Genomic DNA, 15,407 nt, shown 5'->3' with positions numbered 1-15,407 from the left:
AACTGGGAAGCGAGAGAAGTTTATCTTTGTGCCTCTATATTTTTTTTTTATTTACCTTCCTTGCTGCTTCAAAAGTCCACCATTCCAACTGTGTGTGTAAAATCTTTCAGAATCTCTATCTCCCCTTGCAGGTGTCACCTTCCTAGATTGCCAATGCTCTCATGACAGTCCTTGCTTTCCCCAGCTTTCCAGTGTTGTATCACATGTGTCCAGCAGCCCCCATTACCTCATCTTCCTTTCAGGATGGCTCTCATATGCCGGCTGGTTCTCATGGATAGAAGGGGCCTAGGCAGACACTGGCCACACAAATGACTAATGCACCTAAATTGTTACCCCAGGGTGGATGATCTCACTGTCAGCCTTGTTTAAGGTCATCACAACATACCTTGAAGGAATGAAATTAGAATGGTAGAATTTCAGGCAGAGAAGCAGACAGGTGGGGGGAATATTCTAGACAGCAAGTGAGATTGTGGGCCCTTAAGACAAAATCCCTCCATTGTGTTTTTTTTCTTTCTTTTTATTTTAAAAAATATGGAACGCTTCACGAATTTGCGTGTCATCCTTGCGCAGGGGCCATGCTAATCTTCTCTGTATCGTTCCAATTTTAGTATATGTGCTGCCTAAGCGAGCACCCTCCATTGTGTTTTTAAGGAGAACTTATTGTTTGGTATGAGTAACATTGGCCCACCCTCTGGGGATGTGGATAGACTGGCCTCCATGGTGTGTTGGATCAATTCTCTGTTGAGCCGTGGGTCTTTGTCATGGATGTCAGGTACATATTCTTTAGAGGAAAGATAAAAGACTTGAAGAGGCAGGCTTGAAAGAGGCTGTATAATTTTATTGAACAATATTTCTTCTTTAAATGGGCTCATGGATAATTCAATTAGCTGGCTTTTGATTGCTCTTCTTACTAAGCAGCCTCTATATAATGAAAATGTGTATTTGTCAGGTCCCAATGTTACAAAACATCTTATCAGGATGGATGATTCAACTCATTCCCATAGTGGACTTGACATGGTTCAAACACGTGCCAACTGTATATTCCTCTGTAGCATGATGTCTCTCTCCAGATCTTTTTTCTGAGCTTTGTTTGGAAATGGAGCTAACAGTTGTAGAAAGTAAATATCTGCTTAAACCGAGTGGAGAGCAGCCACTGAGAATCTCGGCAGAAAGCCCCATGACGTGGCATATGTGCGTCTGTCTCTCTCATGGATGCTGTGTGCAGATGGTGGATACCAGCTCGCAGACGTTGAAAAGGACATTTATTAAGTCTCAGGCTGAGAGCTGGGTTTTGTATCTTGATTATGAAAATGACATAAGTATAATTTTTCCCATTTATTTTTATTTGTACTTATTCATGAGAGGACAAGTACAATTGTGTTACATTGATATATTGCATTGTGCTTGAGAAATGTCTCTGTGTATATACAGACATTTCCATACTGAGAATTCTAGGTTTAATTCAGTCTGTGTGGCTCAAACAGGGTGGGAATGCAGAAGTATAAAGAAAGCAGGCTTCTCTTGGAGAAAGTGGTTTCTCTATGAGAACAGGTTAAAAGGCACAGTGGGCATCACTGCCAGGATCTGAGGTCTGAGCAGGAATGGTGTAAACAGACATAATAGTGAGGGTAGAGGCAGATGAACATGCATTCTTTATCATGTCACTGAAAAATGGAGGAATTTTGCTTCAAAGCTTAAAAGAGGTGATTTAAGACCAGAATAATGTATGCATTTTGCACAAGGCGTAAGCATTATTGATCACGTGCAGTTTCTTGAAAGAGAAGTAGGTTCCAAAAAAGAACAGATAAATAAATGAAGAGTAAAAATGACACTTAAAAGTACATTAAGAACATTCAGGAAATATCTCTATTTTTGAGGATGAAGTCATCTTTCTCCACAAAACACCCTTCAGGGAAGGAAGAGGAAGTTAAGCCACTAGTTGCTACATTTTTATGTTCCCTGAATATGTCACATTTATCCTTCATCCAAGAGAGATGTAATTCTCTATTGGCAAATGTAGACGTGATACTTCAAACAATATAGTCTCTGTTTCCAAATTCTTGGTGGGCGTTCCAATGCTGCCAGAAAGTATTAGTAGTCTTTTTTTTTTCCCTATAATAGTACTCTTCATCCACCTTGACAGTCCATGCCTCCCTCCACCAGAAGCATCTTGGTTTAAGACAACCAAGTCTACACTAGACTTATTTTAGTCTACACTAAAATAAGATCATTAAAGAAAAAAAAGTGATCATCACCAAAACATTTTGACTGCTAGAAATGTAGTCATTTTGCTTTAAAAACAGCAAATGGACAGGTTCTAAAATAAAATACTACTTATTTAAGACTACTAATATTGGGAGGCTATGGATATGACCTGGTTAAGAGACAAACACAATGAAGAGATAATCCTAATGAGCTGAATGAAGGAAAGAAAAACTCCATGGTAGAAAAAGATACCAGTTCATTTTCTGGGACCATGGTAACACCAAAAGATCACAAAAGCAATTAGTTGAAAGTGCTAGTTTTTGACTAGTCTTAAGTGATAGGCTAGCGAGTATAAATTTTATCATCTAGCAGGTGGTTGACAACTCAAATGCCCACAGGGACCAGCAGGTAACTTACAGGGAAAAAGACTTTTGGAGAATGGGACCTTACATTCCAGTAAGAAACAGGCTCAACTCCAGTAGGGCTTTGCCATGTAGAAATGTGATGCCAGCATTGCCTACAAGAAGTTTGAAATCTGGGTTTTTATTTGCAAGTTAGGATTTTTAAAATGTTGGCAGCAAATTCACGTTAAAAAAGAAAAGTGTGAATCAAAGCTTATTTGGAAGCCCATATGTAAAATAAACTCAGTTGCTGGGCAGTGGGCGTGAGGTTACACATCCCAGAGTCAGTGAGTTGCATTCTTCTCCTGGAGCTGGAGCTGAGACAGCTGATCATGGGTCCCCCATCTTAGAATATTTTAAATGTTGTTGCTACTAAAATAGGAAACCATTAAAGATATAATAAATCCAGCACATACTATAATTATAAATATGTAGAAAAAAAGTATATACATGGATAGGTATGAAATAAAAATACTTTTTGACAGTGAAAAGATATTTTGAAATGTTATGTTTTTAATTATAATGTAAGGTTTTAAATTAGGGAAACATTGATTGAAAATATTTATATTTTTTGCAGTTTTTGGCGGGGCTGGGTGTGAACCTTCCACCTCCAGCATATGGGACCGACGCCCTACTCCTTTGAGCCACAGGCGCTGCCCCTGAAAATATCTTTTTAGAGTTCTGTGACTTTATCACCAAGGGAAATCCCAGGTATTTTCATACTGTTGAAAAACAGATGGCTTGAAATATCAATTAGGGTTATTACGATAGGTATTTTGAAATTATAGTAATTAGTTGACCTGCTGTTGGATTATATTCTTTAATGCATTAATAAAGAAACACATATTATTATACCATATATTTAAAAAATAATATTTTACTGTAATTAATTCCCTTTTGAATCTTGTATTTGAAGGTTTAAAAACATTAGTCTGGGAAGGGGTCACTTGGCTTCACTGGACCACTGAAGGGGTCTGTGGCATGAGACAGATCAAGAAGCCTGCTCTGAACCAGTGCAGCAGTAAATAAAAGATCACTCACCCTGGAGATACTATGATTGCTTTCATTTCTGAAGATTTCCTACCTGAGATAAGGATTTTCTACCTTTTCCATTTAGGTTTCTGTGGTTTGTGGGAGTTTGGCTAGAATCATACATTGCTCTCAAACAGAGCAAAGATTAAACTTAAAAAGGTGACAATTAAAAAAAAAAGGAAATCTGAATGTCAAAACAGAATAGGAAAAAATTGGCTGAATGTTGCTATATGGATAGTCTGTAGCAAAATGAACTGGATAGGTAAGAACATGACGAGGAGGGAAAGAGGATGGTTAGGCTGGATCATGTACGAAGTGGCTAGGAGCACATTTTCTACAAAAAAAGAAATGGCACTGGTTGACAGGGAGCCATGAGGACTCTCTTAGCTCTTTTAGAAAAAAATATTTTCTAAGGCTGTGTTTTTTGCCTGAATAATGATGAAAGGGCAAAGTTTCTATCTCTGAGGGAAACACACTGGTGTCACCAAATTAGTTCTGAATTCGCTATTATTTAAATGCAGTTTCTTGTATTTATTAAAATGAATTGACAGTCATATTAAAATTGAAAACTAGCAGTTGCACATGCAAATTATTTCTAAAGTTCAACTGCTGCTAAATGAGACACAGGGCTTCTAAACTCAGAAATGCTTAACATAAATTATGACCTAATTAACATTTGCATGGTAATCTGGGCTTCCTACAGCTTATTCTGCTAATTAATATATGATAAATGAGCAAGCATTAATATTTTATTGTAACATAACTTGTCCCAGAAAGCTTCTTAACTCCTTGGAAAACATTTTGTGTAATTTTTTTTCTTTTTTTGCCATTTTCCACCTGAGAAGTGTCCTATTGTGGTTTATGCCATTACATAATTTTAATGATAAAATTGTTTAATGTTATACATTTTATAAGATTGACAAAGATGTAAGTTCTGGAAGTCTTTTTTTGTTTTTTCTTCACTTAAACTCTGTTCTTTCTGGAAAATATCTATTTGTATTTTTGAGAAAAAAAACTTGAGTGGGCTTGGTGCCTATGCTCAGTGGTTAGGACGCTGGCCACATACACCAAGGCTGGCGGGTCGAACCTGGCCAGGGCCTGCTAAACAACAATGACAACTGCAACAAAAAAATAGCTGGGTGTTGTGGTGGGCACCTGTAGGCCCAGCTACTTAGGAGGCTGAGGCAAGAGACTCGCTTAAGCCCAAGAGATTGAGGTTGTTGTGAGCTGTGACTCCATTGCACTCTACCAAGGATGACAAAGTGAGACTTTGTCACAAAACAAAACAAAAACAAACTTGCCTTTGATGTATACATTTTAGCTAATTAACACTTTTCATGGTGGTTTCTCTCTCAGTGCTATGGGTTCAGGAATAAATCCAGACACATGGAAGAGAGCAAACTCATGTATTTAATAGTAGCCATGGATTTGTTGTTTGCAGACTGTTTCCTGTTGACTATATATTCAATCACCTTGCATCATCTCTTATCCAAATTACAATGGCCCTCAAATTGGGGACAGAGAGCCACCACGAATGTCCATTGTGACTTTGATGTTTATTGAGTTGCAATTTTTCAGAAGTGATCTGTTTTCCTGGTGTAGTGTAGGGTTTTGTTGTTTGTTTTACTCAAAACTTTCCAAGGCTGACTGCAGAATGTGTTTTTATTTGACTGTGTACATCTGAGCTTATGATCTTCAAATTCTGGGAGATTTTCTCCACTAGAATGAGAGCAACTTGCTAGGAAGGGCAATTATTGGGAAAGTATCTACTGAGCGATTGAGAGGGATGAGGGTCCTAGTCTCTTGCTCTCTGTGTTTCAAAAGAACACTGAGGTTATTGTGTAAACTTTCCTGCCTAATACTTGAATCTTATTCACAGCCTTATTACTGTCAACTCTCTTTCACTGAGAACCCAGAACGGAGCTAGTGAAAGTGCTGGAGAGTAGAAATAGTGAGTGGAAACAAATATGAATTTGTGTTGTGTATGTATATATGTATAGATACATATAGACATGATATATGCATATTTTCTTTCTTTCTTTCATTTTTCTTTCCCCGTGCTGGAAACAACCCAAATGCCTGTTAATAGGTAGATAGAGAAATAAACTATGTTATATCCATACAAAGGGATACTTGGCAATAAAATGAAGGAACTCCTGACATATACAACAGCATGGGTGAATCTCAAAATAATTGTGTCAGACAAAAATGTGTACATATTGTATGATTTTATTTATACAATCTTTAAAAAATACAAACAAAAGTAACAGAAAGCAGATTAGTGGTTACTTGGGAGAATGTTGGACAGAGGGATTATAAAGAAGCAGGAGGAAATTACCTTGGTTGTAGTGATGGTTTCACAGGTGTATACGTGTCAAATGTTATCAAATTGTGCACTAAATATTTGCAACTTATTATATGTCAATAAAGCTATTATGTGTGTGCTCATTGTGTATGTATGCATGTATGCACTCTCCCTTTGCCAACAAAGAATATGAGTTCTATGAGAGCAAACAATTTTCTCTTTGGTCAGCTGGTGTATTTCCAGCTTCTAGAATGGTGCTTCACACTGCTATATTCCCAGTATTCGTTTAAGGAATAAATAAATGCAAAGAGTGGATATATAGTTCTCTGTAGATATAAATATAAATAAGCATTCTGTTTCTTCTTTAAAATGCATGTCTGCCTAATAATAATCACCATCTTTTTCTCTCTCTTCTTAGTAGAGCAGGAATGGGATATAAGCCACAAGGTCCTGAAAAATGTAAGAAATAACCTCAGGTTGCCAAGATCTAAGCAGTACCCTGGTCATATAGGAAGATATTCCAGCTGTAGATTAGATAAATATTTCAAGAGAGGAGCTGACCACACATACTTAATTCCTGATATTCAGGAGATAAAACTTCCAGGGGATTCTGGGAATAATGGTAAGATTATGAAAAGATATTAAGAGGTAATAGTAAACTAATGCCTCTGGATCTCTGTCAGAGTGGAGGAAGAGTGACAGATTTCCTTGAGGCACAGGGATTTTGAGGGGCAATTAAATAAAAATAATCAATGCTACATAGTCTTTGCTCTTTTTTTTATTAAATTATAGCTGTGTGCATTAATGCAATTGTGAGGGGAGGGGTGGGAGAGGATGGGTAGAGGGAGGGTGATTGGTGGGACTACACCTATGGTGCCTCGTACAAGGCTACATAGTCTTTGATATGGTACCATGCAAGATGGCCAACCCTACATGGAATAACTCATAAGTAGGCTTTCAAGTTTGGATTTGATTTGGGAAGACTAACATAGAGCATTATACTAAAATCTAAGGGTCTTTATAATACTGACCCGGATTCAATTTTGAAGGTAACAGCCAGATTATTTTTCCTCAAATTAACCCCAAATTGACTTCTTTGCAATTTTGGCCCTTATTTTGCATTTTTGTGGCTATCCCAAATATAAATGTACCTAACGTAAGGATGTGCTGCTTGAGTTGCCCCAGAGCACTTTATAATCTTCCTATTTTCTCTAGGTTAAACATCCCTATTCCTTCACCCTCTTTTTTATAATATATATTCATATTCTCTCACCAGCTTCTCTGTAACTCTATCATTGAGTACTTCCCCATTTGTCATGAAAATTGGCTTTCAATTAAAAGTTCAATGTCTTTCTCCCTTTGACACTGGAAACTTCTTGAGAGTAAGGTGGCTATCATTTGTATTTTGTATATAGCTTTAGAGGTAATAAAAGCACTTAGTTTCAGGAATTAGCACAGTGCCTGGCACACAGCAGGTGCCACCATTTATTTGTGGAGAGAATCACTTTACAAAATTTTTTCATTGTGTTGCTATTGCAAGTTTGGAATTTTCATCAATTCCAATTATAAATAGCTAAGCATTACGATGATCCATTTTCTTTCCTTCCTCCTTCCTCCTTCCTCCTCCCTTACTCCCTTCCTTCTTTCCTTCTTTTCTTCCTTAGCATTTAACAAGCATTTACTGATTGTTTTTTGCTAAATCCGATGGCACAAAGTTGAGAGAGACCTTGTCCCTATTTCCTGAGTGGCAGAAAGACAGAAGCAAAACAAATTACAATTAGGAACAATAGTTTCTCTAAAAGAGGAACTATGAAGTGCTTAAACAAAACTGTGGCAGTAGGCATGGCTACTCTTGTGTGGCCTCCGTCACAGTTCTTGTTGCTTCCTTTGACGTTTGCCTCTGATGCAGTTCTTCATGAGACAGCAATGCCTTCAATAACTGAAGAAAGTGAGTAACTGAAGATCACCTGGCTCTGGACATCAGTGCTGGAGATTAGGAACTAATGCCTACTAGGCAAAACCTTTCAGCTTAAAAGGTTTCAAATTGACTATCAGATGACAGACAAGTTAAATAAGTGGGTTCAATAAGCAGTGCATATAAAATAAGTAATACAAGAAGGAACTAGATTTTGAAGTTCTACAAAACTATGTTTGAGATGGCACTTTGTCTACCAAGGATGTTGATGCTCTCCTCAGGGGGGTAACTTTCTTATAGATCTTCTTTTCCAGCATCAGATACTTATTTCTAGCTCAAACAGATTCTTCTCTTATTTATTTCAGCTGGCTATTTCTGCTGGTCTGAGGCTTGAGACTTCATAGTATGACAATGCTGATGACTCTGAGCTTTTAAATCTTTAATCACCCTAATTCCTGTACTTAGGGTCATGTTACTTAAGTAGGCGCCACTCTTCTCAGGAGTAGAGCTGCTAAAACAAAAACATATCTGTGTCTTTTCTTCCCCTGTGGTTTACCTAAAACAAACCCCAAAGAACATAGATCTGGAAACCACAAACTTCTTATTTCCTCCAAAATTATTCTCTGTCTGATCCTAAAAGACCTCATGTGTCATGGTTCTGGTAACATGCTATCTCTTTTACCTACCTTTCTATTTCTCACTGAATGAGAAATTTATTAAATTTCCTTGTTTATTCTCTTGTCTTTCAGTCAAACAATAAAAAAACCATGAAAATAATAGGAGCTAATTTCTGAACACTTACTACAGGAGAAGCTGTGGCACAAGGGCCAGCCAGGCATAGTTATCTGATTAATCCCCCCTATTTGTGGATACAGTTGTTAGTAATGCAGGTTCCTATGCTCTACCCTTGAAGATTTTAATTCAGTAGTTCTGGAGTGAGGTGCAGAGCTCTATATTTTTTTTGGTGGTTTTAAGAAAGATAGTAACTTGAACTCTTTTTTTTTTTAAACACATACTGGAACATTCTAACAAAGGTGTTGTTAGCACTGCATTTTGGGAAACAATGGTGGGTAAAGAAATCAGGAGGTTTGGGACTGCCAGTAATGATGTTTTACCAGTAGGGAGAGTGGGGTGGTGGGAAGGAATCATGGGGAGGGCTCACTGGAGGATTTGTGAGCAGAACTCTGGAGCCAGGAAGCCTCATGCTCCCAGGAGGTTTCCATGTCAGTTCAGCTACTTGTTAGTAGTGTCACTTAGCCTTTTTGTACCTCAGTTTCCCACCTGTGAAATGGGAATAGCAGTAGTACTTTCCTTATATAATCATCACAAGAATTAAGAAAGTTAATAACTGTAATTTGCTTAGAACGCTGCCTGGCATGTTATTAGTCCTTCCTAAAATTTGCACTCTTTATGTTTTTGTTACTGAAGGATGTAGTCCCTGAAATGAGGTTTAAAGGATGAGGAGGAGTCAGCTAGGTGAATGACCAGATAAGGTGCTGGCGGGTGGCCTCTGAGGCAGAGGAGACACGATGAGCAAAAGTACAGACATGAGAAACAGCTGCGTGTGGCTGGAGCACAGACTACGGGATGTGAGGCTGAAGAAGGGGGTAGAGGTCAGGTCATGAAGGGCTGGAATTTACAATGTGAATTTTTTTTTTTTTTTTTGTAGAGACAGAGTCTCACTTTATGGCCCTCGATAGAGTGCCGTGGCCTCACACAGCTCACAGCAACCTCCAACTCCTGGGCTTAGACGATTCTCTTGCCTCAGCCTCCCGAGTAGCTGGGACTACAGGCGCCCGCCACAACGCCCGGCTATTTTTTTTTTTTTGGTTGCAGTTTGGTCGGGGCTGGGTTTGAACCCACCACCCTTGGTATATGGGGACGGCGCCTTACCGACTGAGCCACAGGCGCCGCCCTACAATGTGAATTTTAAACTGAGGGAGGACCATCCCCAGGAATAAGAGAGGTGGTGTTTTAGCAGTTGCTGTGGTGGAGACAGGGAACGCAGATTTGGGAAAAATAATGCTGGAGGCAGAAGTGACCAGTAAGCAGACCAGCAGGGGCTCCCAGTGACTGGACAGATGGTGGAGAGATAGAACAGGATGGAAAGAGCAACAGTGAGAAAAGGTCTAGGAGATAAAATAGACACATCCTGATTTTTTTTTTTTTTTGAGACAGAGTCCCACTATGTTGCCCGTGGTAGAGTGCTGTAGCGTCACAGCTCACAGCAACCTCAAAATCTTGCGCTTAAGCGATTCCCCTGACTCAGCCTCCCAAATAGCTGTGACCACAAGTGGCTGCCACAATGCCCGGCCACTTTTTGGTGCAGTTTTCATTGTTGTTTTTTCAGCTGGCCCAGGCTGGGTTTGAACCCACTAACTTTGGTTTATGTGGCTGGTGCCATAACCACTGTGCTATGGGCACCAAGTCGACACATCCTGACTTTAAAAGGAGAGATTAGCAATAAGAGAGAGACAAAGAAAGCCCTGTTTCTGTCTTGGAAGTAGGTGAATGGCAAGACCACAGAGATAAGCCGAAGGGAGTTTTTACTCATTTAGTGAGTTCATTTTGGGGCCCTGGCCTTTGTGGCACCCATGAGGTGTGCCCATAGAGATGGGCAGGTGGACATTATGGCTCTAAAGTTTAGCAGCTGGTCTGGTCTGAAGTTTGGAACATGGGGCATATTATAAACAAAAGTTCCAGTAAGCTGACAAGAATACCAAAAATTTAAAGCATTTAGAGCTGGACTCTTCTGCTCTAGAGGTTTTTAGCATGATATGTTCATGTTAGAACACCAAGAACTCCAGCAAAAATTTTCTTTTCTTTTTTTTTTTTTAAAGGTTGAATTGATTTAATATCAAAAGATTAAAATGTAACAAAGCAGTATTTCTAAGTTTTTAGGATAGATCCAGTTTAGATTTTTTTTTTTTTTATTGTTGGGGATTCATTGAGGGTACAATAAGCCAGGTTACACTGATTGCAATGGTTAGGTAAAGTCCCCCTTGCAATCATGTCTTGCCCCCATAAACTGTGACATACACCAAGGCCCCACTCCCCTCACTCAGTCCCTCTTTCTGCTTCCCCCCCACATAACCTTAATTGTCATTAATTGTCCTGATATCAAAATTGAGTACATAGGATTCATGCTTCTCCATTCTTGTGATGCTTTACTAAGAATAATGTCTTCCACTTCCATCCAGGTTAATACGAAGGATATAAAGTCTCCATTTTTTTGAATGGCTGAATAGTATTCCATGGTATACATATACCACAGCTTGTTAATCCATTCCTGGGTTGGTGGGCATTTAGGCTGTTTCCACATTTTGGCGATTGTAAATTGAGCTGCAATAAACAGTCTAGTACAAGTGCCCTTATGATAAAAGGATTTTTTTCCTTCTGGGTAGATGCCCAGTAATGGGATTGCAGGATCAAATGGGAGGTCTAGCTTGAGTGCTTTGAGGTTTCTCCATACTTCCTTCCAGAAAGGTTGTACTAGTTTCCAGTCCCCCCAGCAGTGTAAAAGTGTTCCCTTCTCTCCACATCCACGCCAACATCTGCAGTTTTGAGATTTTGTGATGTGGGCCATTCTCACTGGGGTTAGATGATATCTCAGGGTTGTTTTGATTTGCATTTCTCTAAAACATAGAGATGGTGAACATTTTTTCATATGTTTCTTAGCCATTCGTCTGTCATCTTTAGAGAAAGTTCTATTCATGTCTCTTGACCATTGATATATGGGATTGTTGGCTTTGTTCATGTGGATTAATTTGAGTTCTCTATAGATCCTAGTTATCAAGCTTTTGTCTGATTGAAAATATGCAAATACCCTTTCCCATTGTGTAGGTTGTCTCTTTGCCTTGGTTATTGTCTCCTTAGCTGTACAGAAGCTTTTCAGTTTAATGAAGTCCCATTTGTTTATTTTTGTTGTTGTTGCAATTGCCATGGCAGTCTTCTTCATGAAGTCTTCCCCCAGGCCAATATGTTCCAGTGTTTTTCCTATGCTTTCTTTGAGGATTTTTATTGTTTCATGCCTTAAATTTAAGTCCTTTATCCATCTTGAGTCAATTTTTGTGAGTGGGGAAAGGTGTGGGTCCAGTTTCAGTCTTTTACATGTAGACAACCAGTTCTCCCAACACCATTTATTGAATAGGGAGTCTTTCCCCCAAGGTAAGTTCTTGTTTGGTTTATCAAAGATTAGGTGGTTGTAAGATGTTCGTTTCATTTCTTGGTGTTCAATTCGATTCCAAGTGTCTATGTCTCTGTTTTTGTGCCAGTACCATGCTGTCTTGAGCACTATGGCTTTGTAGTACAGACTAAAATCTGGTATGCTGATGCCCCCAGCTTTATTTTTGTTACTAAGAACTGCCTTAGCTATACGGGGTTTTTTCCGGTTCCATACAAAACGCAGAATCATTTTTTCCAAATCTCGAAAGTACGATGTAGGTACTTTGATAGGAATGGCATTGAATATGTAGATTGCTTTGGGAAGTATAGACATTTTAACAATGTTGATTCTTCCCATCCATGAGCATGGTATGTTCTTCCATTTGTTAATATCCTCTGCTATTTCCTTTCTGAGGAGTTCATAGTTTTCTTTATAGAGGTCCTTCGCCTCCTTCGTTAGGTATATTCCTAGGTATTTCATTTTCTTTGAAACTATGGTGAAGGGAGTTGTGTCCTTAATTAGCTTCTCATCTTGACTGTTATTGGTGTATACAAAGGCTACTGACTTGTGGACATTGATTTTATATCCTGAAACATGACTGTATTTTTTGATGACTTCTAGGAGTCTTGTGGTTGAGTCTTTGGGGTTCTCTAAGTATAAGATCATGTCGTCAGCAAAGAGGGGGAGTTTGACCTCCTCTGCTCCCATTTGGATTCCCTTTATTTCCTTGTCTTGCCTAATTGTATTGGCTAGAACTTCCAGCACTATGTGGAATAGCAAAGGTGACAGAGGACAACCTTGTCTGGTTCCAGTTCTAAGAGGAAAAGCTTTCAGTTTTACTCAATTCAGTAAAATATTGGCTGTGGGTTTGTCATAGATAGCTTCAATCAGTTTTAGAAATGTGCCACCTATGCCTATACCCTTCAGTGTTATAATTAGAAAAGCATGCTGGATTTTATCAAATGCTTTTTCTGCATCTATTGAGAGGATCATGTAATCTTTATTTTTGCCTCTATTAATATGGTGGATAACGTTTATGGACTTGCGTATGTTAAACCAGCCTTGCATCCCTGGGATGAAGCCTATTTGATCGTGATGAATGACTTTTTTGACGATAAGTTGTAATCTATTGGCTAGGGTTTTGTTGAGAATTTTTGCATCTATATTCATAAGTGAGATTGGTCTGAAATTCTCCTTTTTGTTTGGGTCTTTTCCTGGTTTTGGTATCAGGGTGATGTTTGCTTCATAGAATGTGTTGAGGAAGATTCCTTCTTCCTCAATTTTTTGGAATAATTTCTACAGTAGAGGAATAAGCTCTTCCTTGAAGGTTTGATAGAATTCTGGTGTGAAGCCATCTGGACCAGGGCATTTTTTGGCTGGAAGATTTTTTATTGTTTCTTTGATCTCAGTGCTTGAAATTGGTCTGTTCAGGACCTCTATTTCTTCCTGGCTGAGTCTAGAGAGAGGGTGTGATTCCAAATACTTACCCATTTCCTTCACATTGTCAAATTTCTGGGCATAGAGTTTCTGGTAGTATTCAGAGATGATCTCTTGTATCTCTGTGGGATCAGTTGTTATTTCCCCTTTATCATTTCTGATTGAGGTTACTAGAGATTTTACTTTTGTATTCCTCATTAGTCTGGCCAATGGTTTATCTATTTTATTTCTTTTTTCAAAAAACCAACTCCTTGTTTCATTAATTTTCTGAATGATTCTTTTGTTTTCAATTTCATTGATCTCTGATTTGATTTTGGATATTTCTTTTCTTCTACTGAATTTAGGCTTAGATTGTTCTTCTTTTTCCAATTCCATAAGATCTCTTGTGAGATTGTTGATGCGCTCTCTTTCTGTTCTTCGAATGTAGGCATCTAAAGTGCTGAATTTTGCTCTCAAAACTGCTTTTGCAGTATCCCACAGGTTTTGGTAGCTTGTGTCTTCATTGTTGTTATGCTCAAGGAAGTTGATGATTTCCGGTTTTATTCCTTCCTGCACCCATCTGTTATTCAACAGAAGATTGTTTAATTTCCATGCCTTTGGGTGGGGTCGAGCATTTTTTTTAGAGTTGAATTCCACCTTTAGTGCCTTATGGTCTGAGAAGATACAAGGTTAAATTTCAATTCTTATGATTCTGTTGATATTTGTTTTGTGTCCCAGGATATGATCAATTTTGGAGAATGTTCCATGGGGTGATGAGAAGAATGTATATTCTTTATCTTTGGGGTGGAGTGTTCCATGTGCGTCTATCAAGCACAGTTGTTCTAGGGTCTCATTTAAATCTCTTATATCTTTGTTTAATTTCTGTTTAGAGGATCTGTCCAGCTCTGTAAGAGGTGTGTTAAAGTCCCCTGTTATGATGGTATTATCATATATCATATTGCTCAGACTGAGTAAGGTCTGTTTCAAGAATCTGTGAGCATTTAAATTGGGTGCATAAATATTTAGAATTGAAATGTCTTCTTGTTGTATTTTCCCTTGACCAATATAAAGTGACCATCTTTGTCTTTTTTGACTTTAGTTGCTTTAAATCCACATGTATCTGAAAATAAGATTGCAACTCCTCTTTTCTTCTGAATTCCATTTGCCTGAAAAATTGTCTTCCAACCCTTGACTCGGAGCTTTAATTTGTCTTTTGAAGCCAGGTGTGTTTCTTGCAGACAGCAAATGGATGGCTTGTGTTTTTTAATCCAGTCAGCCAATCTATGTCTCTTCAGTGGGGAATTCAAGCCATTAACATTTATGGAGATAATTGATAAGTGTGGTAGTATTCTATTTGTCTTATTTTGTGGGAATCCATTGCTTAGTTTTATCTTTTGCATCAGTGTGGAGGTTAGGTTCTGTCCTTTAATTTCTGAGTTCTTACTTTGCTGCTGATCCATTGTGGTGGTCAGTGTGCAGAACAGGTTGAAGTATTTCCTGTAGAGCTGGTCTTGTTGTGGCGAATTTCCTCAATGTTTGTATATCTGTAAATGATTTGATTTCTCCATCAATTTTTAAGCTTAGCTTAGCAGGGTACAGAATTCTTGGCTGGAAATTGTTCTGTTTAAGTAGATTAAAGGTAGATGATTATTATCTTCTTGCTTGGAAAGTTTCATTAGAGAAGTCTGCAGTACTCTGATGGATTTTCCCCTGTAGGTCAACTGGCACTTACTCCTGGCAGCTTGCAGAATCTTTTCTTTTGTCTTGACTTTGGACAGGTTCATCACAATGTGTCTTGGATAAGCTCGGTTAGAGTTGAGGCGACCTGGGGTCCGATAGCCCTCTGAAAGCAGTGTGTCAGAATCTTTGGTGATGTTTGGGAAATTTTCTTTTATAATATTCTCTAGTATGGCTTCCATTCCTCTGGGGCATTCTTCTTCCCCTTCTGGGATTCCTATAACTCGTATG

At 38.5% G+C, this 15,407-nt stretch overlaps 1 protein-coding gene and 1 non-coding gene across 4 annotated transcripts in view; one reads left to right on the top strand and one right to left on the bottom strand.

Moving 5' to 3' along the window:
* TAFA1 (TAFA chemokine like family member 1) overlaps positions 1–15,407 on the top strand; it is a 707,837-nt gene that overhangs the window by 78,204 nt on the left and 614,226 nt on the right. The window lies entirely within an intron of this gene.
* On the bottom strand, positions 526–632 carry LOC128592812 (U6 spliceosomal RNA). The gene has a single exon (XR_008382025.1). It is a non-coding gene; the product is annotated as a U6 spliceosomal RNA (small nuclear RNA).

The sequence above is a fragment of the Nycticebus coucang genome, chromosome 8 (assembly GCF_027406575.1).
Source record: "Nycticebus coucang isolate mNycCou1 chromosome 8, mNycCou1.pri, whole genome shotgun sequence".
Lineage (NCBI taxonomy): Eukaryota > Metazoa > Chordata > Mammalia > Primates > Lorisidae > Nycticebus > Nycticebus coucang.
Note: the sequence above shows the minus strand (reverse complement) of the source record. Positions and strands in the feature narration are given on the sequence as shown.